Source organism: Sciurus vulgaris (assembly GCF_902686455.1).
Source record: "Sciurus vulgaris genome assembly, chromosome: 19".
Taxonomy (NCBI): Eukaryota; Metazoa; Chordata; class Mammalia; order Rodentia; family Sciuridae; genus Sciurus; species Sciurus vulgaris.
Genome location: NC_136480.1, coordinates 2,843,790 through 2,866,876, shown reverse-complemented (window position 1 = coordinate 2,866,876; position 23,087 = coordinate 2,843,790). Strand labels below are relative to the sequence as shown.

The window sequence follows — 23,087 nt, the reverse complement described above, 5'->3', positions numbered from 1 at the left end:
CACTGTGCCAGGCTTATAAATGAATTAAAAATCTATTTAAAATTAAAAATGAGTTTAAAAATCAGCCAGTGAGAAGTTCTCTGAAGAGAACGCAGTGGAGTCACCAGGTAGAGTGGCAGTTGCTACCTCAGCTGGGGCTTTGGGGAGGGTCTCTTTGAAATGGGGACATTTCAGTTACATCTCAATGCAAAGATGAGTCAGCTGTGGGCATCCTGGGGAAAGGCATTCCAGGTAAAAGGAACAGCATGTGCAAAACCCCTGAGAGAGAGCAGGTGTCAAGGACAAAGGGGCCCAAGGAGTGGGAAGGCCTGCTGGGTTTAGACAGAAGGTGGAGACTCACCAGGCCCAGCTTCTCAGTTCAGACTTTGGTCCCCTCATCCCCTCCTGGCTTCTTTGTGTGAGCCATGGGCTCTTCCTAGCTGTGTGACTCTGGGCAGGTGGCTTTCCCTCTCTGAGTCTTTACTTTTAACTGCCTCAGTCCTGTCCTGGGCTGCAGGGAGCCCCTGGGGTGAAGTTGGGACACACTCTTGGATGACCATGGAGCTGTTCATCTCTGGACAGGGATGGGCTTCTGGACAACGAGGTCCTTGATCTAGAGAAACACAGAGACCCAGAGAGAGGGAGAGAGAGAGAGAGAGAGAGAGAGAGAGAGAGAGAGAGAGAGAGAGAGAGAGAGAGAGAGAGAGACAAGGAGAGAGGCAGAGAGAGACCAGGACAACAGGACAAACAGACGTGGAGAAAGGGCTAAAAGAGGGAGAGAAAGAAAGTTTTGTAACTTCTACACTGAATTATAAACATTATAATTATAAACATTATAATAGATGAGATGGTGAATTTTAGGCTATGTGAATTTTACTACAATAAAAGAGAGCCAGGTGGGCCCGGTGGTCCACATCTGTCACTCCAGCGACTTGGAGGCTGAAGCAGGAGGGTGGCAAGTTGGAGGTCAGCCTTAGCAAAACTGAGGCGCTAAGCAACTCAGTGAGATCCTGTCTCTAAATGAAATATAAACAGGGCTGGGGTGTGACTCAGTGGTTAAGCACCCCTGGGTTCAATCCCTGGGACCCAAAGAAAAAAAAGAGAGAGAGAGAGAGAGACTTAGGTAGAGAGGCAGAGGGAGAAAGACAGCCAGGTGGACAGACAGAAGGAAGACAGTCTTCCCAGAGCCTGCCTCTGCGTAGGCCTCCTTGGCCTCTGGGACAATAGGTAGGTGCTGAGGAAGGAACTTGAACTTGGGGTTTCAGTTCCACAGTCCTGGCCTGCAGGTTCCAGGGGTTCTGGGCCCAGGCCCTCTTCCCCCAGGGCTGCCCTGGTGCCAGAATGCTTGTCCTGGCCTGGTAGTGCCTGTGACGGCTTTGGGGAGAGCAGCGGGGACAGGAGTGTGAGCCCTTGGCCAGGAAGAAGGACGTGGGAGGCAGGCCCTGTCCTCTGCTGCCCCAGGTTGATTCCGCTGGTCTCGAGGGTGGGGACCAGATCTTGGGCTACCCCATCCTGTCTCAGCTGGGGCACGGTCGCGCAGTCTCAGTAGTCAGTGTTTTGAGCAGTGGTCACTGCTCCTGGGGTCCTGCGCTGGGCATGACCGGGGTGTCCACGTCTCCCCATTAGGGTCGAGTTAACCATTCAGGAGACGAGGAGGCCCAACTCAGGCCCCACTGCAAGGACCTGCCGTGGCAGGGGAGCCTGGAGGGGGCCACGTGGGTGGCAGGCTGGGTCTGCGTCTGACACGCCTCCTCCTGGCGGTTTGGACCCAGGCCCCTCAGGACATCACGAGGCGCCCAGGCGCCTGGTCCATGCGCACGCGCGCGTCAGTGGCGGAGGTGGGTCCGGCGGCTCAGGCACAGCCCCCCAGCGCGCCCCGGGGCAGCGGTGCCCGAGGTGGCGCCCCAGGTTCAGCCAGGAGCCGACAGGGTGCAGGGACTGGGTGGCTGGCGCGCCCCGGGCTCTGCAGCCCAGGCGCGCGGGGCGGTGCGTTTGCGCCTCTGCGCGAGGAGGCGCGGCGCCGAGCCCGCCCCCTCCGGGCCGCCGAGGCCGGGACCCCGCCCCGGGGGCGGAGGCAGGCGGGGGGCGTGGCCGTGTCGCTCCGCCCCCGCGCTCCGCCCCGCCCCGCGCCGCGCGCAGCCGGGGGGCGCCCGGGCTCTCGACGAGCCGACGGCGGACTAGACGGACGGGCGGACGCCGAGCGGAGCGCCCCGCGGTGAGTGCACGCCGGCCCTTGGCGCCCCGGGCCCGGCCGCCCCTCTCAGCCCGGGGCTGGGGGCGCCGGGGCGCTCGGAAGCTCGCGGACCGACGGAAGAGCCCCGCGGGCTGTCCACGCCTGGCCGCCGCGGCCGCCCGCCCGGCTCTCGCTCTGCGCGGCCCCTGCGCGCTGGCGGGCCCCCCACCCGGCCGGCCGGTGCTTCCTCGCGGCTCCCAGCAGCCCTGCCCCACGGGGTCTCCCCTCGCCGCCCGGTCGCCCGCTCAGCAGGGAAGACCTGGGCCTCGCGGTCTGGCACCACCCCTGCCATCACCGTCCCCCGGTCCCCAGGTCCCGCCCACGGCCACACACACGCCCCAGCAGAAGTTCTTGCAAACTCTTCCCGGCGCTCCCGGTCGTCCCATCCCCCGGCCCAGCACCCCCCCCAGGGCCCCTCCACGCTGTCCCCACGTCCCTTTGCACACACGTGCTTGGCGCCCACGGGCCCGCAGACCCGCTCGCTTCTGTCAGTTGTGTCTCTGTTAAAGACTCAAAGCCCCCCGAACACGCACGCGCGCACCAGCTGGCCCCACGTGGGCGCCCATCACTCGCAGGTCTCCCCATGGGCCACACGTGTGTCGCTCACATACCTGCAGACGCAGACAGCCCCCTGCTCAGAGGGCCTGGCACCGTGAGTCTGGCACCCAGTGGCAGACACCGGTGGCCTCATGGTCCCAGGCACCTGTGGGTCTCTGCGCAGTCCTGGGTGGGGTGGGGAGGCCCCACCTTGGCGGAGGGAGGCGGCTGGCCGGCCGTTTCTCTGGGCTGAGGGTCCCTTGCTGCAGGCACCTGGGTGGTCTGGAGGGGGCTCGGCCTTCCCGGGTGGGCTTGACTCTTCCCTACTCTCTTGGGTCCCCTCCCCTCCTGGTGCTTCAGTCTCCCAGCTAGGGACCCCCCACCCTTTGCTATCTTAGGGTTGTCACCCCACGTCAGCTTTGTGGTGACCACTGGACCAGCTGATGTCACGGCTGAGCCAGCAGGTGTCACCATGGAAACAGAGCGCGCGTTCGGTGTGGATGTTTGTTTCACTGGAGTCCCCCCGTGAAGGGTGTGATCCCGGCTTCCCCAAGGGAACCCCTGTGGTTTGGGGGTCCCCGGGGAACTGTTCTCTGGGGCTTGGCACCAGGTGGAAGCTGGTGCAGATCTGTGACTGACTGATCGGGTTCCTGGGCCTCACTTTCTCCATATGCAAAATAGAGGTGAAGATTCTGTCCCCAGGAGGGAGGGCAGAGTGGCAAGTGATTGCCCTGTCCTGCTCCCTGGACTCCCCACTCCCTGTCCTGGCCCTGAGCTGGAACAGGGGGCGTGGGACAACCAGGGGATGAAGTCAAAGAATCTTACTCTGGAGGCAGAGACCTGCCAGCCAGTGGTGGCTCACCCTGCATGCTTACTTTGGCTCTGACCGTGTTATTATTATTTTAAAAAATTTAATTAGCTGCCAACATTTACAAATTGGCAGGTTTCACATAAAAGTCCGGATTTCCATCTTCTCTTGGAAAAAAAAAAAAAAAAAAAAATCCGAGGCTCTTGCGGTTGGTGATCCTCATGTCCTTGGGGTACCCACGGGCTGGTGCCTGGGTCGCCGTCTCCACCCGACCCTCTCGCCTTATCTTAGCTCCTGGCTGGCCTGCTAGGCCTCTCTTTGCTGTGACTATTAGGGACATTGGGTGTTTCATTTGCTTCATTGCCAAAGTCGATGTTTGTCCCCCATCCATGTCTGGGGAAGCCTCGGATCTTTCCAGGCCTTAGACATTGGAATAGTGAGGGGCGCCCAGGGTCCTGGGCCACACGGCATCTTTGTGATAGCAGGGCTTGTGCTGTAGGGGACAGAGGCCTGGGGTCCTCCTGGGAGGACAGCAGGAGCTCATGCCAGACAGGACCTGGGCACTGTCCTCAGAATCAGGTCGTATCCCTCGCTTTCCTGCCCAGATCCTTAGTGCCACCCTGCAAGGCCACATTCTTAGCCCCATTTGACAGATAAAGGGAGGCCCAGGAAGGGTCTCCAGCAGACGGGGGAGCTGGGATTTCTACCTTGTCTTTTCTGACGTGGAAGCAAAAGTTGCTCCTGTCACTGATCCACGAGAGAGGGAGGCGTCATTGGCCCTGGTGGGAATTCCCCGAGCCTGGTCCACAGCTGACAGACACATACTAGGTGCACGATAAATACTCTTGACCTGTAGGAGTCAGGTGCGTGAAACTGTAATCCACAGGGTTGGGGTGGGGCTGAATTCGGGGCGCAAGGGGAGCCGTAGGCCTCCATGTCGAAAGATTCTTTTGATTGACCATAAAAACTAGCCCAGGAGTCGTGCCTGAGTGTGATGTCACATTCGCTGTGACCCCCTGTGCTGCCAAGGGAAACTGCCAAATTTCTGGGTGAGCCGTGTGCCTCCCGGACGTTTGGGGTCTGTCCTCTTGGACACCAGATGTGTAGTTTCTGTGGCACTTAGAGGCTGCGGGGCTTGAGCATTCTTTCTTAAACCCCCGACTAGTCTTGGTGTGTGAGATGCCACACAGAGAGGGACTCGGGGGAACCACGTCAGGCAGAGGGACAGCTGGCTCCCACCTCGCAGCTCCACTCCCTGGGGCGGGCGGCTGCTTTGTGGGTAGCATGAGGCAGCCAGCGCCTCACCCAGTTTTGGTGGCCCTCTGCTCTGGGCCAGATTTCTTGGGGGTGATAGGCAGCTTCTGGCTCCTGCCTTGGATCTCCTGGCCCATAACTACTTTGTCTTCTTTCTTTTTCTTTTTTTGGTCCCAGGATTGAACCCAGGGCTGCTTAACCCCTGAGCCACCTCCTCAGCCCTTTTTCTATTTTGTTCAGAGACAGGGTCTCGCTGAGTTGCTCAGGGCCTTGCTAAGAAACTGAGGCTGGCCTCCAACTTGCGATCCTCCTGCCTCAGCCTCCCAAGTCGCTGGGATGACAGGCACGCGCCACCACGCCTGACTTTGTCTTCTTTCTTGCTGGAGAGCAAGGTGCTGGGCCTGCCTGGCAGTGGGATGTGGTACTGGGGGCCTGGGGCTGGGGCTGGGCTTGCGCTGACCACTCTGTGCCTCTGTGCCTGTCCGTCCCTTCTCTGGGCCTCAGTCTTGCCTTCTGTAAAGTGGATACTTCTGATGATTTTCCAGTGCTCTTGGGCCTGCGATAGGGAATCAAGGGATGGAATTCTGAGGACAGGTGGGGGTGCTCCTGCCATCTGCCGTCCTGAACTCTGAGGACCGTTCCCTAGACACTTCCAGCCTGAGACTTGGAGCACGTGCCTGGCCAGCGCAAGTCTGTGAGGACTTGGGGGACCGAGCACATCAGGCCACAGGTGCGGCTGAAGCCTGGGTCTCCTCAGCTGGGGTGGGAGTCGCTCCCCCACCCAGGCCGGGCACGGTCGGGCCGGGAGCTCTCGAGGCTTGGTGCAGACCCTGTCTTTGCTCCACCGCTGCTTCTCTTCTGGTTGAGGGGTGAGCTGGGGATTCAGGCAAGGAATCTGTGAGTGGAGACGGATGCAGACAGGCGCACCTCCTATAAAGGACATGAAAGCCCCAGGCAGCCACACCCAGGTGCCTCCGAGGAGAGAATGTTGGCATTAGATCCAGTCCTGAGGCTGAGGGCAGGGCTTCACCCCTGGGGATGCAGGTCTGTCCACGAACATGGAGGTCCAGGTGATGCATGCTGGGTACATAGATGCTAGCCACTCCTGACTATGGAATATCATGCAGCTGTAAACAAAACGCTAAAGAACCTCTGTAGGGATAGATCTTCAAAATCAATTGGGAAAAGAAAAGCTGCTTCCTGGTGTGTAAAGCATGCTGCCTCTAATGTCACATCAGAGTATAAATTTACAGTTGCTTGTCTGTGCATCCACAAACCAGAGAGCAAACACGGGGATGTAGTTTCAGGGGTTACCTGTGCTCACCTGGGTGGGGCCTAGGGTGCAAGGGGTGGTGAGACTCCTTGCTGTGTGCCTTGTTACACTTTGGGGTTTTTTATTTTTTGGGTCCCAGGGATTGAACTCAGGGGTGCTTACCCACTGAGCCCCGTCCCCAGGCCTATTTTGTATTTTATTTAGAGACAGGGTCTCACTGACTTGCTTGAGACCTCGCTAAGTGGCTGAGGCTGGCCTCCAATGTGTAATCCTCCTGCCTCGGTCTCCCGAGCCTCTGGGAAGACAGGCGTGGGCCACTGCGCCTGGCTCATTTTGGGGGGTTGAACCACGTGACTGTATGGCACGTCGGAAACAAATCCCGCGCGTTCCTGACGCTGCTGTGGAACAAGTCAACTTCTTCCTGGCCTGGCAGGCATCTGAGTTTCCATTGTGATTAAAAGTTGTATGGTACCAAAGTCCTTTTTTTTTTTGCAAATCTTGGCTCAGGGACAGAAGACAAAGCCCCACCCTCTCTCTCTTCCCGGGTTTCTTTTAGCCTGCTCCTGTGGGGGTCTTTGCTGCTGGTGATTTGGCGCAGGGCCCTTCCCGGGGTGACAGGCCTGCTGGGAGTGTGCCCGGGACGCCCAGCCCCTGCACAGCTGGAGGACACGAGGCCCCATGACAGAGGGGGTGGGGTGTCAGGGGCGGGTCTGGGCCGGCACTGGGGGTGACATGGAGCTGCTGAGGATTCCGTCACCGGCCCGCTCTGCCGACGGCAGCCTGGCCTGGGTGCAGGGAAGTCCCGTCTGGCCTCCTGCGAGGCTCCGCCGACTCCGCTTTCCACACCTTGGGTTTCCTCCTGCTCAGTGACCCACCCACGCAGGGGGCCTCAGATTCCTCTCCTGCAAAGTGGGAGCCACGGCCCGACTCCCTGTGGGAGAGAAAATGGGAACATGGCCACCTCCAGCTGTCGCCTGGGCAGAGCCACTCGCTGGGGGCCGCCTACGCTGTGCTCGATGCGCCACCGCGGGCTCCGTCCTGGTGGGAGATGCAGGAGAGAGGTCGCTGCGTTCCTGATGCCCTGCGCTGGCCCCGGGTGCAAGGCGGGGCAGTGGGGCTGTCCCGGGCGGGCCTGGGACGGGGCTGTTTGAAGTGGACAGTTGGGGACCTTGGGGTGGGCACTGCCGGAGGAAGTGACATGAAGTTGGAGGGGGGACATGGCAAGGGCAAGTGACCAGCCGGAGCCTGGGACCCCCTGCAAGTGGACGGGCCTAGGGCAGAAGGGGGTCTGGTGGGTGGGCTGGGGCCAGCACTGGGCATGGTAGAATGAGCCAGGGGAGAATTTTTCTTTTTTGGTACCAGGGATGGAACCCTGGGGTGCTAACCACTGAGCAACACCCCCAGCCCTTTATATATTTTATTTAGAGACAGGGTCTTGCCGAGTTGCTGAGGGCCTCACTGAGTGGCTGAGGCTGGCCTCCACCTTGCGATCCTCCTGCCTCAGCCTCCCGAGCTGCTGAGGTGTCGGGCGTGCTCCCTGTGCCCAGCAGCCTTGGGGTGTTCTGAGCAGGAGCAGGACACAGCCAGACCTGTGAGGTTGGAGGGTCCCTCTGCAGCCTGGGTGTGGGGTAGGTCTGGGGGCTCAAAGCCACAGGTGGGAGGCCTGTGCGGGGCAGGACAGGGCTACTGAGGCTCAGAGACGCTCGGCCTGCCCGCGGTCAGTGAGCAGGAGGAGCTGGGGCCAGAGCCAGGTCCCCAGCCATGGGGCCCTGGCGGTGGCCCGTGCCTGCATCCACCTCCTCTGGCATGTCCTTTCCCAGGGCCCCTGGGGGGTCACGCCGTGCGTCATTTCGCACCATTGTCCCGTTACTGTAGTTGGACGCGGTTCAGAAACGCCTCTCCTCTGTGGGAAGGTTACTTCCTTCCTCGAGGGTGGGGACCCCGCTCTGCCGAGGGGGCTGTATTGTCCTCTGCCCCAGCGTCCCCACCCAGGTCTGGGTGCTGCTGAGGAAGTGGCGCTACCCACCGCCCTGGGCAGAGGCCGGGAAGGCGGCGGGAGCCAGCGCCGTGCACGTCTGGCCGGGTGGCGGGGGTGCCCAGGGCGCCGCATGGCCGAGCTGCTCCCTCCGGCCTCGGTGTTCCCCGCTGTCAGCGGGGCCCGGGGTCCTGCCCGCCGGGAAGCCTGGGCGCCTCGCGCTCCCGCTCAGCTGCCTGGGGTGTGGCGGCTCCTGCCTCCCCGCATTTTTCTCACTCTGGTCACCAGGACCCGCCGTCCAGGTCAGCGCTGTCCCTTGGCCCTGCGGAGCGAGCTTGCAGGCTCAGGCCTCCTGCGGGCCAGGGGTCTGTCGGGGAGATGAGTGGCAGCCGGCGCCCCCGGCTCCCACGGCCCCGCGCTGTGTCCTGAGCCCCGACCCAGAGGGCAGCGCGGAGCCCGGGGCTGGCAGAGCCCAGGCCACGTGCGTGGGGGAGAGAGGGCGATCCCGAGGTCCAGGGCGTTGCCACACCCTCCTTGGCCCCTGACACACACACAAGAACACGTGTGTGACCCCCACTCTTTTTTTTTGGTCCCAGGGACTGAACCTGGGGGTGCTTACCCACCGAGCCACCTCCCCAGCCCTTTTTATATTTTATTTTGAGACAGGGTCTCCTGAATTGCTGAGGGCCTGGCTAAGTGGCTGAGGCTGGCCTCCAACCTGGCGATCCTCCTGCCTCAGCCTCCCAAGCCGCTGGGATGACCGGCGTGCGCCGCCGCGCCTGACTGTGGTGTCTTGGCCCGCCGAGGGGCTGGCTGTCCTCCTGCTGGCTCCACACTTGGAAGCCTCTCTCCCTTATCTGCTCCCTGCTTATCTTTGAAAGCAAATTAATTTCACCACCTCCTCTGACCTGTGGCGTCCCCGGGGCGCTGGCAGCTGTTATCTGATGACGTGGCTGCTGGACACAGGCCCTGGAGGGGACTGTGCCCTTTCTTTGGGGAGAAAGGCCGGTGGTGTTGGCTTCCTCTTCCATCCCGTGAGGCCGGGCTCCAGGAACCTCACGTTTCCGGCCCCGTCCTCCTACCTTCTTGGCCTTTCCATGATACTTAACGTCATTTAGAAAAACACCTCCCTTGTTTTGCTCATACTTACTTTAAAAAGGAAACCTTTGATCATAACTATAGGTTCACTTGCCTGAAATCCACAACACCCCCCCACCCGTCCAAATAAATACAGCTCTGACAAAGCCCTCTTGAACTCCTAGCCACCTGCTGTCCCCTGCTTGGGTAGGCAGGTCCTGCCCACTTTTTCTTTCAAAGAGGTGGCACGTGTCTGAGAGATGTCAAGGGTCTACTCGGGCCACAGAATCGTTCTCTGGCATCCTGAGGGGTTAGTAGAACATGTAAAGGGGCTCCTTCCTCACCAAGGGCCACGGCTCCTTGAAGTCTGTCCTTGAAGTCATCTCTAGCCCCATGGGAAAGGCCCTTCTGTCTGGCCATGAACACTGTGTATCTATGGGGGACTCGAGGACGTGTTTTGTGTTGGGACAGGACTCCTGCACAGAGGCTGTCTCCAGGACCAAGTGCCTGGTTCTCCGTGGTGGCTGGTGTCTGTCCCCAGGTGGGAGCTGGAGCTGTCCTCTGTGTCCCCAGCTGTGTGTGCTCTGTGCTGCCCGGGCGGAGTCCAGGAGGGGAAGACGGCTTGGCTTGGGGTCTGTGCTGGGGACAGGCTGGGGCTCAGGGCCCGGGCTCCAGGGCTCAGGAGGAGTGTGACAAGGCCTGAGAAGGTAATCTGGACCTGCCCCTTGGAGGAGGCCTGCGGGACGGGAAAGGGTCCTCTCGCTGTAAAGGGGTACCTGACCTTACCCGTCCCAAGAAGAGACCACGTGCCGGCAGCTTGGGTGACCCTAACGCAATCCTGCAGCCTGGGTGGCCTCGGTAGCAGACATCTCTCCTGTTCCGGAGGCGGAAGCCCCAGGCCAGGGTGTGGCAGACTCTGCTCTTGGCGAGGGCTCACTTCTGTCTGGAGGTGATGTCTGCCGCCTTCCTCCTGTTATGCAGAAAACCATCCCATCTTGGAGGCTGTATCCCCATGACCACCTCTACACCTACTTCTGACCCGAAGGTCCCACCTCCTCATCCCGTCCCACTGGGGCTAGGGCTGAGACGACCCATTGTGCAGAGAAGCAGAATGAGAGATGGAGACATGATCCTGAGAGCCCCTGGATACAGCCATGCCTGAAGCTGGACCTGCATTTTTCTTTTCGTTCCATGAATGTTTTTGCTTAAATTATACATATGAATTCAAGGGCATATAAACCTTTTATCTGTAACAGGTTGGTTTAATGAGATGCTACTTCCTGATTGGCACCTGTAATGCCAAGGCTGGATGTACCTGGCTCAGGTGTGTCTCCTTGGGGTGATAGTTGTTTCCTGTCCGTGGGACAGAAGAGGAGATCCTTCCTTAGCTCCAGGTCTGTGGGGTTTGCACAGGGCTGGAGTGGGGGCGGGGGTCAGCATCTGGGACCGCAGCCCACCCAGGGCTGGGATTCAGTTCCTTCTGTGGTTTCTTTTAGTTCTCCTTCAAGATCCGAAGGAAGAGCGTTGATTGGCCCAGCTTGGGTAGAAGGTCCACCCTGAACCAATCATCTGTGGCCAAGGAGGGTCCCCTAATCACAATATTGATTCTGGCTCCGCGATTGTCTCTTGAGCCCATTCCCTGACATCGGGTCTGAGGGAAGCAGTCCGCCGTCCCAAGAGGGGTCTTCTACAGGGACCGAGTTTAGGAACTCGGGAAATTCCAACACGTTGAGGTCAAGTTGACAGTGAACAAAGAGGGTCCTGGTCACACACGTCAGGATTATTTTCAGTACATGGAAAGTACAATTTAAGCCAAAAAGTTCGTGGAACTCAAAAAGTGCAGGCTAGCTTCAGGCATGGCTGTATCCAGGGGCTTGTGTCCCCAGCTCTTGCTCTGCTTTCTGTGCCTTGCAGTGTTCTCAGGAGGGTCCTGCCACCTGGTCATCAGGTGGTCTCAGGAGCTGCAGGCTCACACCCCTCAGAAGCAAGGGTCCCCATTTTCCAGGAGCTTCCGTATGGGCTGCGGGCCTGGCTGGCACCGTGGTCCTCCAGTCGTCTAGCGGATGGGAGCTGGGGGCTCTGTCGGCCGCCCAGCAGTCCACGTAGGCTGAGAGGAGGAGGAGGAGGACGCTCCCCAGAGAAGCACCGGGGCGCACTCGGCAGAACAGGGCAGAGAGCCCCAAGTATCAGCCCCCGGCCTGCTTTTCCTGTCCTTGTCCCCCACGGTGGCACATGGAAGGGAGCATGGGAACCTTCCAACGGTGTTGCAGCGGCCGTTCACCGTCTGGGCTGGTTCACGGCGGAGCAGGGCTTCTGGGGGAAGGGCCGGGGCTGGAGGGTCCGGGGCGCCAGCCTGCCCACGCCGACCCGTGTCGGCCGCAGCGTCCGCCCGGGTTCATCCTTGTCGTCTGCGGACCCTGGGGAGGCAGGAGCTCCATCCGCGTGGGCAGGAGGTCAGCGCGGTGGCCGCAACCTGGGGAGGGGCTGAGCAGCTGGGTCCTCCCGGCCAGGAGGCGTGTGCTGGGGGGAAGGGCGGTTCCCCAGTTGGATCAGCCTCCGCAAAGGACCCGGCAGCAGGGAGGAGCCGCCAGAGGCTTATTGTCCATACTGAACACTTATTGAGTGACCCGGACTTTATCAGCCGCTCAGTAGGACCAGCATCTTTACTTTTGGCACCCGAAATTGACCCCAGGGGTGCTTAACCACCAAGCCCCCTCCCCCGCCCTTCTATTTCATTTAGAGACAGGGTCTCGCTGAGTTGCTTAGGGCCTCGCTAAGTGACTGAGGCTGGCCTCCACCTTGTGATCCTCCTTCCTCGGCCTCCTGAGCTGCTGCAATGACAGGCGTGCGCCACCATGCCTGGCAGTACCAGTGTCTTTCTGTCAATTTCTTGAGCCCTTCCAGTACGGCCTGGAGGCGCTGTGTGATCGGGTCTATTTTGCAGAGGAAGCAGCTGCTGCCTGCAGCGCCCCATGCCCCGGCCTGCCCGGCAGCCTCGCAGGGGAGCTGCGTTTGATCTTGAGCCCCCACCTCTCCTGCTTGCTTGTCCCCCTCGGCTTCAGCAGTGGCGGCTGGCTGCCTTGGGGGCCTCCCAGCGCGGCCTGGGCCAGACTCTGCCATTTTCTGTACTCTGGCTGCTTCCCTGGCAGCCCCGAGAAATTCCTAAATTTCAGGCCCGTGCAGAGAAACGGGGGTCCTGGCAGGGCGGAGGCCCCGGGGAGTCGCGGGGAGGCTGGGCTGCCCGCGGTCCTGGCTGGCGCCTCCTTCCAGATGCTGCAGGCCGGCCTGCTGCCGTGTGTCCGTCTGTCTGCCCGCCTGGCTCGGGGCCGGGCTTCCTCTCTGTCTTTGCTCTCTCCATCTCCCCGGGGGCTTGCTGTCAGCGTCCTGTGTGTTTCTGTTTCAGTCTCCTTTTTCTCTGTCCCTTGTCCCCGCCGGCCCTCGGCTCCGAGGCGGGCCCAGGAGCGACACTGTTCTGCAGGAAGGGTGGGCTTGCACCGTGCTTGGGACAGTGTGGGGCTGCCCACTGGGAGACCCCGGGCTCTTCTGAGGGTGACTGTTGGTGACACTGACGTTCATGAGTGGTGCAGTTCTCGGGGCCAGGCCCGCAGAGAAACCCACCCTTCTCTCCTTGCCCACTGCGCTGGTCAGGGCTCCCGGAGGAGCAACTGGAGGTTTGACCATAAAAAGGGGATTTACCAGATCGGCCTCCACGACCAGAGCTGGACCGTCCACAGCGGCCTCTGCAGCTGGAGAGCTGGAGGTGCCAGCAGCGCGCGGTCCAAGTGGCCGGAGCCCCAGGACAAGGGGAATCCGCCGTGGACCCGAGTCTGAGACTAAGGCTTCCAGCAACTTCCTGGAGAATCACTGGCAGAGTCCGCTTTGGGAGAACGAAGGAGCAAGGGTCTGATGTCCCCAGGGGATCACAGCAGCAGCCATCAGCACTCAGGAGCCCTCCAGGAGGAACCGGGCCTGCGCCTCCATCTGCTCCTTGTTCTCCCAGCTTTGCTTCCATCCAGCCAGCGTCCTGCTGGGCCGAGCTGCCACGCTTAGGGAGGGGCTCCACTTCAGTTGGCTGACCCACATGCCAATCATTCTGAGAAACGCCCTCATGGCTCAGAAACCTCTTGATCTTCAGCATTTCTTAGTCCAATCAAGTTGACAGTTCAGATGAGCCATTACACCCACTTAAACTCCTAGCTGCTCACCTAGCCACCCAGCCACCCCACCATCGACCCATTGATCCATCTGTCAGTCAGCCTATCCATCCATCCACCCATCCATCATCCACCCATCCATCCATCATCCACCCATCCATCCATCCATCATCCATCCATCATCCATCCATCATCCATCCATCATCCATCCATCATCCACCCATCATCCACCCATCCATCCATCATCCATCACCCATCCATCAATCCAGGCCATCCATCCATCATCCATCCATCCATCCATCCATTATCCATCCACCCATCCATCCATCAATCCATCATCCATCATCCATCCATCATCCACCCATCCACCCATCCACCCATCCATCAGTCCAGTCTATCCATCCATCATCCATCTATCATCCATCCATCCATCCATCATCCATCCATCCATCATCCATCCATCCATCACCCATCCATCCATCCTTCTATCTGTCCATGCAGTCCGTCCATCCGTCCTTCTGCATCTCCACCCACCCAGCCATCTAACGGGAGCCCCTTGGAGCGCCTGCTGTGGGCAGGCCCTGGGTCTGCGGGCTGCTGGGAGTGGGAGGCCGCTGCCCGGGTCACAGTGCAGCGAGGAGACAGACCCCGGGCAGACTCCTGGGTGTCACTTCGTGGCTTGTCCATGTCGGGGAGGAGCGTGGCCAGCATCCTCTCTGGCTCGAGGGAAGGACCTCTGTGAAATGGGCTGGTGGCCGAGCGCGTCCGTCCAGGGTGCCCCAGGAGCACCAAGGTGGTCGCATGGCAGGGTGAACGTGTGAGCTTGGTTGGCAGCCATGGCGTCGCCCAGAGCAGGGTGGGTGGGCAGGAAGCCAGTCCTTGACCTGGGAGGAGGCGGGGATGGGCAGAAGGGGCTGTCACCCTGGCCGGGGCTGCAGAACGTGACAGTGCACACTCGTGCCTGGGAGAGACCCGCTGCACCCGCTTGCCTGGAAATGACCCTCGTTTGAAAAGGAGGAGGAGAGGCCAGGGCGAGAGGCCTGTCTGGGGAGCCCAGAGCAGGGCGAGAGCGCCTGGTCCAGGCCCCTCTCGGGTCACTCTCCTCCTGTCCCTGGAGCAGGCTGGTCCTTGGCGCTGGCGCCCCAGCCCAAGGGGACTCTGCCGGGCCCTGAGCAGGGGGCGTGATCCATGGCCCCGGGGCGGATCTCAGGGTGGGCGGGACGGGGTGTGTCCCATGGCGCAGCCCAGGAGCCTTTCCTGGCCCCTGACCGTGACCCTGCGGCCTGGGTCGCCAGAGGACATTTTCCTTTCTCAGAGGTTGATCAACAGCCGGGTGGGACTGTCACTCTCCACCTGCGTTTGTGGGTGGTGAGGTCAGTGATCCTCGGGCCCAGGATGCAAGGCCTTTGCTTGGGCTGCTTCTCTGCTTGGGGAAGAGTCTAGAAAAAGCCTGGTCCGGCATTCGGTGAGCTCACCCGGTCAGGGAGAGCCCCCGAGGTCCTGGAGGGTGGGGACACGGGGCTACAGGCCGCCTGCTGTTATGGGGAACTTAGGAACAGACCGATCACCACTGAGAGTCCAAGTTTGAGAGTCTTTATTAGCCAGCCGGCTGACCATCTCACACAGTGCCCCAAAAAATGGCTATTGGGAGAGCAGCCCCGACCACAGGGTTGTGGGGGTTCTTACACCAAAAATCACATCAATCATAAGTGTCTGTTGCTATGATTCAAAATCACACATTAACATCATGAGATCATCGACAGAGGGGGAAGTGGGTCAGAATGACCCTCACCTAGGTACAAACTAAAGAATGGTCACTAACATCCACACAATCACTGTTCACATGGTGCATTGTTTAGGAGCAACAGGAATCGAAAGAGAGCAGTTCTTCACTACATAGGAGTTGCCATTGTATATTATTAAACACGTCACAGCAAGTAACTGGGGATGGGCACAGAGGCGGGGTGTTCCCATGGGAGAAGCTTATCTCCTACATAACATGGAGTCTCAGCAAAATGGAGTCTGTTCAGTCATTTCCCTTAGAGTCTGACCTAGAACATTCTCATGGAGCCAGATCTGTCAGCCCATCACACTGCGTCCCACCTGGACCTTGTTAGGTCACTGCTTTATATATTTATTTAGTACCCGGGACTGAACCCAGGGGCACTTAACCCCTGAGCCCCATCCCCAGCCTTTTCATATTTTATTTAGAGACAGGGTCTCGCTGAGTTGCTCAGGGCCTCGCTAAATGGCTGAGGCTGGCCTCCAACTTGCGATCCTCCTGTCTCAGCCTCCCTATTTGTTGTGATGAGAGGCGTGCACCACCGCCCTGGCCGTTTATTTATTTTGTAGGAGATGGGGTCCCACTGTGTTGCCCAGACTGGCCTCAAACTCCAGGACTCACGGGATTCTCCTGCCCCGGCCTCCCTAGGAGCTGGGACCACAGGTGCCCGGCGCCTCTCCTGGGTGTAGGTCTCCACTTTGAACCTCCTTCACTCCCCTGGGGGACTCGGCGCCCACCGCTGCCTTCAGCCTCACCGCCCCGCGCCAGGCCTGCCGCCTGCCTCACCCTGTGACCCGAAGGACCAGGGCCCTCCCTGCGTGGCCGGGTTGTGGGTTTTTTCTTTGCAAGTCGCAGCGTATGCACTACAAAGACTTCTGGCCGCAGGAAACGAAGGAAATAGGGTTGAAGACAGAAGCCAAACGTGGTCACTTGGGTTTTGATGATTTTCACGTCCTTCCTTTCTTTCCATTTTTTCCCACCGGCACCCTTTTCTCTATGCTATGCAATTTTTTTTTTTCTTTTCTTTTAAAGACTCTTGTTGGGAAAACAATACATGTACAAAAATGCACTCAGAAGTCAGTATGTAGTCGGGCACGGGGGCGCATGTCTGTCATCCAGCCGCTCAGGAGGCAGAGGTGGGAGGATCGCAAGGTGGAGGCCAGCCTCAGCCACTTAGCAAGGCCCTGAGCAGCTAACTCAGCGAGACCCTGTCTCTCAATAAAATATAAAAAGGTCTGGGGATGTGGCTTAGTGGTTGAGCACCCCTGGGGTCCATCCCTGGGACCAAAAATAAGGAAAAAAACAACAACAAAAAGTCAGCGTGTGGCGTGGAGCAAAACCCTTGCGTAACCACCCATTTTGTGAAGCAAGGGGACAGGCACCACTTGTCCCCTGGAAGCCCCTGTGGTTGCTCTCATCCCCCTGCCCAGGGGTCCACCCTGGATTCACTGATGTCCTGCTCTGGCTTGTCTTCTAGCTCTGCTGTCCGTTTGCGTTCTCTAGGTGTTACCAGGTTTTGAACTTTCAGTTTTCCGGAGACGACTCCTTTCTTTCTCTTTTTTCTTCACCAGGGACTGAACCCAGGGGTGCTTACCCCCTGAGCCACATCCCCAGTCCTTTTTATATTTTATTTACAGACAGGGTCTCGCTGAGTTGCTTAGGGCCTTGATAAGTGGCTGAGGCTGGCCTCCACCTTGCGATCCTCCTGCCTCAGCCTCCCGAGTGGCTGGGATGGCAGGCATGGGCCACTGCCCCCAGTTAGCAGGTGCTTGAGGAGGAGCTGAGAAGGAAGGGCTTTGGCTGTACTCCATTGACCAGAAGGACCTGTCATCCCATACCTGTGCCGCCTTATACTGGTCGTGTGACCTCGGGTAGATCATTTACCCTGTGTGGGCCTCAGTTTCCTCCTCTGTAGAGCATGGTTTAAAAAAAAAAAAAAAAACCAAGTAACCAGCATCCTGGCATCTTGCCACACAGTGTTTGACACGGAGAAAGTGATAATTTCACGTGAATCCGATCAGCAGCTCAGATCCCTACCAGGCTCTCGTGCCAAGAACAAGTTTGTTTTTCCCAGTGAACTCGATGACTTCCTCTTATCAGGCGAGGAGCCCCGGGTCACTGGCTAATTTCCCTTTTGGCCTTGGCTGCCAGGAAGCTTGCCACTCCGGAAGCGTCTCAGGAGCAGCCCTCGTTTCCTGCTGGGTCTCTCGTGCTTTGTCTCGCCTCTCCGTAACGTGACGGTTGGCTTCTGGCTCTGTGGCACCGTGTGTTGTCATTTTTTATTTTGGCAAAATAGACGTCAAGTTTAACATTAGGCGCATACGGCTCTGCGTCCTGAAGTGGATCTAAATCACTGTGTGAGCATTGCCACTCTCTATTCTCAGGACTTTGTGATCGTCCTGAACGGAGACCCGGCACCCGTCGCCACCACCTCACCCAGCCACCCTGGGACCTGCCATCCTCCTCTCTGTCTTTTTGGGGGGCAGGGACTGAACCCAGGGGTGCTAACCCCTGAGCCACCTCCCCAGCCCTTTTTATATTTTATTTAGAGACAGGGTCTCTCTGAGTTGCTTAAGGCCTTGCTAAGTGGCTGAGGCTGGCCTCCACCTTGCAATCCTCCTGCTTCGGCCTCCTGAGCTGCTGGGATGACAGGCGTGCGCCACTGTGCCCGGCTCTGGGTGTCTCTCTTTTGAGTGAGAAACTCAAGGCTCAGAGAGTCCAGGCAGGTAGATCGGAACCAGGGTGCCGATGGGCTGGGGATTCCCACTCTTGACCTCCACAGTGCCCTCGCAGAATGTCCGGATGGCGAATGGTCCCCGCACACCTGGTTTGTGTGCAGATGCGATTGGCTGGTTTGTGTGGCCTTTTGGTTGGATTTGGGGACGGGGGTAGCCAGGTCGGGGGAGCCCTGGGGCCGGGTGGGGCTGAGGACTCGATGCTCCTAACGGACACATCTCTGTGCGTCTGTGTCTGTGGCTCTGCTGTTGCCCAGGTATCTCCACGTCCCAGCGTTCCCATGGAGCGGCACCCCGTTTAACAGACGGACTCCCCTGCACATGGGGAAGAGGCCCCAGGGCCAGTGAGCGCCCGTCGGGGCCCCCTGGGCTCAGCCAGCTGTCCCTGCTGGACGCCCAGGAAGGGCCCCTTGCTCAGCAAATCCCTCCCCCTCCGCCCTGGGCAGGTTCAGGTCCACCCTGGCGGAGCCCCACTGCCCCCCGAGAACCCCCTGCTGTCCCCACCCACAGTGCGGACTGGTTCACAAAGACAAGAGCTGGGACAGCCCGGATGAGTGACCCGACCCCACCCTGGTCCTGCGTCGAGTCTGCTGGTGTGGGTGGAGTGCCACGTCATGGCGGCCGGACGTCCCTCCCTCTCACCTCAGTGCCACGGTCCTCGCTCCTGGGCGTTATGAAAACTGGCCGGCCAAAGCAGAGGGGCAGTGAAGGAACCCGCACATAGCCAGCCGTCGCCTTGGGTGGCTGTTGACAATGACCAGTGACTTTTGACTGCTTTTCATGCTGATAGGTGTTAGAAAGTCTTCCATAGGTGAAGCTGGGCACAGTGGCACACACCTGTCATCCCAGCAGCTCGGGAGGCTGAGGCAGGAGGATCGAAAGGTGGAGGCCAGCCTCAGCCACTTAGTGAGGCCCTGAGCAACTCAGGAGACCCTGTCTCTAAATAAAATAGAAAAAGGGCTGGGGATGTGGCTCAGGGGTTACGAAACCAACAAGAAAGCATTCCGTTGGGTCTGGCAGGCATTTACCTCTTTAAAAAGTGCCCATGTCGGCCAACTCACACGGGCCAGCCCCTCGCCACTCACCTTGAGGTTCCTTGTGTCCTCCAGCTCCGGGCTCCTGCCTGGACCTGGCGCTCAGCAGGGTCCCACTGAGAATCCCACACAGCATTTGCTGGTTCTTTCTGAGGCCTCTTTTAATTGACAGTAACTTCCCCCCTTCCCTGTCCCTGTGTGCCAACGAGGCCAGGCCATTTGTCTTGGGGAATGTCCCACTCTGGATTTTTTTTTTTTTTTTTTTTTGGTCCCAGGGATTGAACCCAGGGTCACTTACCCACTGAGCCACATCCCCAGCCCTATTTTGTATTTTATTTAGAGACAGGGTCTCACTGAGTTGCTCAGTGCATCACCAAATTTCTGAGGCTGGCCTCCAACTTGCGATCCTCCTGCCTCAGCCTTCTGAGCCACTGGGGTGACAGGCACCACCTGGTTTTGAGTGCTGATTTTCGATCCCAGTGATTCTAGCGATTGCTGCGTAATCAGGTGGCCGAGGACGTGACCGTGGTGTAGACTGCCCTGTGATCCATGCTGGGGTGGCTGGGCCTTTTTTCTGCGTCCCCCCCCCCCCCCCCCCCCCCCCCCCCCCCGCGAGGTGGCCACTGGGGCCCTGGTGGCTTTCTCCCAGCCTCTGGGCCACAGGCGGGGTCCTGAAGGGCTCCTGTGGGCCCTCCAGCCGAGCAGTCAGACCCTCTCACCGGGCTGCCCAGGGATCCCAGACCCCAAGGCACAAGCTGGGGACCCAAGCGCCCCTCTGCCGTTCCCCTGTGGAGCGCCACCGTGCTGAGCCTCCCTGGTCACCCGTGGCCACCTGTCCGTCCCTCGCGCAGTCACAGGGAGGAGGGGGCCGCGCCTGGTGGGCTGCCGGTGGCGTCTGGGCCCCGGGCTGCTCCACCCTGCGCTGGCCGGGACCCGCCTGGACAGTGCGCGGCTGGACCTGGGATTCCGGTGGCTTGCGTTGTGCGCGGGGCGGGGGCCGCGGTCGAGGTAATGACCCTCCCGAGGAGACGCTCTTACGGGGCGCGGCGCCCACCTGTCCCGGGCTCTGCCTCCCGAGCTGCTGGGATGAAGGCATGTGCCACTGTGCCCAGCTTCAAGGTCAGGCGGGGACAGAGGCCCCTGGTCCTGCCGTGGCCCCTGCAGGTCCTGCTCTTACTCAGGGCTGCGTTTTCCTGTGTGCGTTTCCGCTCCAGGCGTCCAGCTCTGCCCCGTGGTCCAGCTCTGCCCCGTGGTCCTGCTCTGCCCCGTGCGTCCAGCTCTGCCCCGTGCGTCCAGCTCTGCCCTGTGGTCCAGCTCTGCCCCGTGGTCCAGCTCTGCCCCGTGGTCCAGCTCTGCCCCGTGCGTCCAGCTCTGCCCTGTGGTCCAGCTCTGCCCTGTGGTCCAGCTCTGCCCCGTGCGTCCAGCTCTGCCCCGTGCGTCCAGCTCTGCCCCGTGGTCCAGCTCTGCCCCTGCCACACGCTGCCTCCTGCCTTGGGCTGGAGCCCACCCTCCCCTCCCCCGCTGCGTGGACCCCTGGCTTGGAGGCCCCAGGACGGCCGTCGGGCAGTGGCCGTGGAGGCGGCCGGGACCCCCTGGGAACCTGGGCGGGACAGGGAGGGGCTCCGGATCAAGGCCCAGCCTCTGTCCGCCGACCTCCTGTGGCCGGCTCCCTCCGCGGCCGTGACCAGCGTGGGCGAGGGCCCCTGGCTCGCGTCTCCGAGCTCACGGCCGCCTCCCGCCTGGCCGCTGCAGCCCGCGCCGGCCGCACCGTCATTATCACCCGGCCGCCACCGCGCCTTTCCGACGGGGATGGGACGGCCAGCGGCTGTGGCTTCTGCTTAGCGTCCGGCTGGGTGGGTGGACCCCGCTGCAGGCGCTCAGGTCCCCTCCCTCGCTGCTTCCTGCGCCCCCGTCTTGGTGCTGGTGCAGGAAAGCCGGGCGCCCAGGAGGCCACGGCCGAAGGGCCACCGCAAGTCAGCAGCTGGAGCCCCCGAGGGCCCCCCTTCCAGCTGCAGCCCAGTGACATGGAGATGGCGCCCCCTGCTTCTTGCCGGTAGGAGCGTCCCCCAGGCCGGTGCTCACCAGGGCCGGGCCTCACCCTGCGTCCCAGCAGCTGGCCAGTCTGAGCTGCGGTCCCCCAGGCCGCCCTCGCCGGGGCCTTCCGGTCAGAGGCTGGGCTTCCTCTCACCTGGGCCTCCCGCTCTGGACACAGCCCAGCAGGTCCTTCCTGCCCCGGGTGGGCACACAGCCTTTACAACGTCAGGGACTTGGCGCCTGCCCGCAGGGAAGTCCTAGATCCCACCGGACAGCTGCGGGTGGCGGGAGCTGAATGGTTTTAAAGAGCAGGAGAAACTGGACCTTTCCCTGAGGGTCTCTCCATTATGCACGGTGTGTGCCTGAGAGGACAGCACCGGCCCCAACCCGGACCCCACGCATGGAGGAACGCTTCATTGGCTGGATGCATAAGAGACTCAGAGAGGGCCAGGGTGTTGTCTGGGATTGCACAGCATGTGAATGAGTCAGGCTTGGAACCTGGCCGCCCTGAGATGATCATTCCTGAGCCTGGGGGGGGCACAGGGAGCCTGGGATCTGCAGTCAGCCAGGTGTGGGGGGCGGGGGTCATAGAGATGAGCAAGACCAGGGGACAGGCTTGCTGGTCAGGGCGGGGCTGGCTGGCTGGAAGGTCGCTCCTCCGGCCTTCCTGTGGTCTGGGTACTTCCTCTTGGGGGCATGGTGTGTGACCCAGGAGGCCAGCTCCCACTCTGAGACCCTCAGGACAGAACCGTCTGTCTGGCCCCATCCAGTCCATCAGCAAACGCTCTGAACTTGACCTTCAACCCCCACCCTGCCCCTGTTCCCCCTCCTCTCGCCTCTCCTCACTTCCTGCTGCCCTGACCACATCTTACCTCCTCCCTGCCTGATTCTCCTGTTTCCACAGAGTGGATCAAGTTGTTCCCCGATCCTGGGGGCTGGGTTTGGTGGCCCTGCCCACAGCCAGAAGCCTGCTTCGGCTGCCATAATGACCTGGCCCTTGCTCATTCAAGTGCAGCCACGGTGGCACTGGCTGTCCCTCACCTGCCTCCTGTTGCTCCTGCCCCAGGCCCTTTGCACTGCCTGGCCCACTTTGCCCCCTCTGGACCATTCAGCTCTCAGCCTGAACTCCACCTCCTCCGAGAAGCTGAATTAAGCTCCTCACAGCCTCTTGCTGTCTGGGCTCCTTTGTTTATTTCTCCCCCGGCCTCACAAGGACCTGGTACAGATTCGTACTTGTATTTATTATCTCGACTCCCCCAGCCCCAGATCCTCAGCCCCGGGAGACCAGCCAAGAGGCTGTCCTGTTGGCTGAGAGGCCCCAGTTCCGAGCGGCTGCCTGGCACAGAGGCGGCCCTGGGGCTGCCAGTGTCGATAAGCCTGGCCGTCACTCTGTCGCTCTCCTCTGGGCTCGGGCCATGCTGATGGGCCTCTGGGCCTGCCCACCTCCCCTGCCCTGGGCTCAGCCCGTAGTGTGGCTGCTGCTTCTAGAAGCCAGGGCGACTTGGCTTTCTTCTGTCTTTCCTGAACCTTTCGAAAGTGACTCTCTCTATAAGTTTCAAAGGGGAAATGCTTACAAGCCGAGAGACGCTGCTCCATCTTTTCTTTAAAAAAGAAAATCAGGGAGCCCAGTGCGGTGGCGCATGCCTGTCATCCCAGTGGCTGGGGAGGCTGAGGCAGGAGGATCGCAAGGTGGAGGCCAGCCTCAGCAACTTATTGAGGCCCCGAGCAACTCAGCGGGACCCTGACTCTAAATAAAAAATAAAAAGGGTTGAGGAGGTGGCTCAGGGGTTATGCACCCCTGGGTACCAAAACAAACAAACAAAAACCCAAAAAACCCCAGGGAGTTAATGACCAATGTGTGTCATCCAGGGTTGGGTGTTGGGCAGGGGGCTGGGTGGTGAAGGAGCCCTTGCCTGTGACTTTGGGGGAGCATGCTGTCCTGGGGGGCCGGCCCTGCCTCCGTGACTTGTGTGACTTTTGCAAGGGTGGAGGAGGGAAGGGTGAGGACTGGCAAGAGGGTGGCATTTGGGTGGCTTAGAGAGGAGGGCAGGTTGTAAGGAAAAGAGCCCGAGGGAGCGTTTAGAGAGGGCTGGGTCTGGGCCTGGGCAGCTCCCGTGAGGCCTTGAGTGCCAGGCTGGGCAGTCGGGAATCTCCTTGCTGGCACTGGGAACCGGAGGCTGGCTGGGGGACTGTGGCTGACTGTGTCAGGGC

At 60.3% G+C, this 23,087-nt stretch overlaps 1 protein-coding gene across 1 annotated transcript in view; it reads left to right on the top strand.

The window, feature by feature from the left end:
• The first annotated feature begins 2,053 nt into the window (after positions 1-2,053).
• FBLN2 (fibulin 2) overlaps positions 2,054-23,087 on the top strand; it is an 83,403-nt gene continuing 62,369 nt past the window's right edge. Inside the window, exon 1 of the mRNA XM_079122241.1 lies at positions 2,054-2,194. The gene's annotated coding sequence lies outside the window, so the exon portion shown is untranslated. The remainder of the gene's footprint in view (positions 2,195-23,087) is intronic.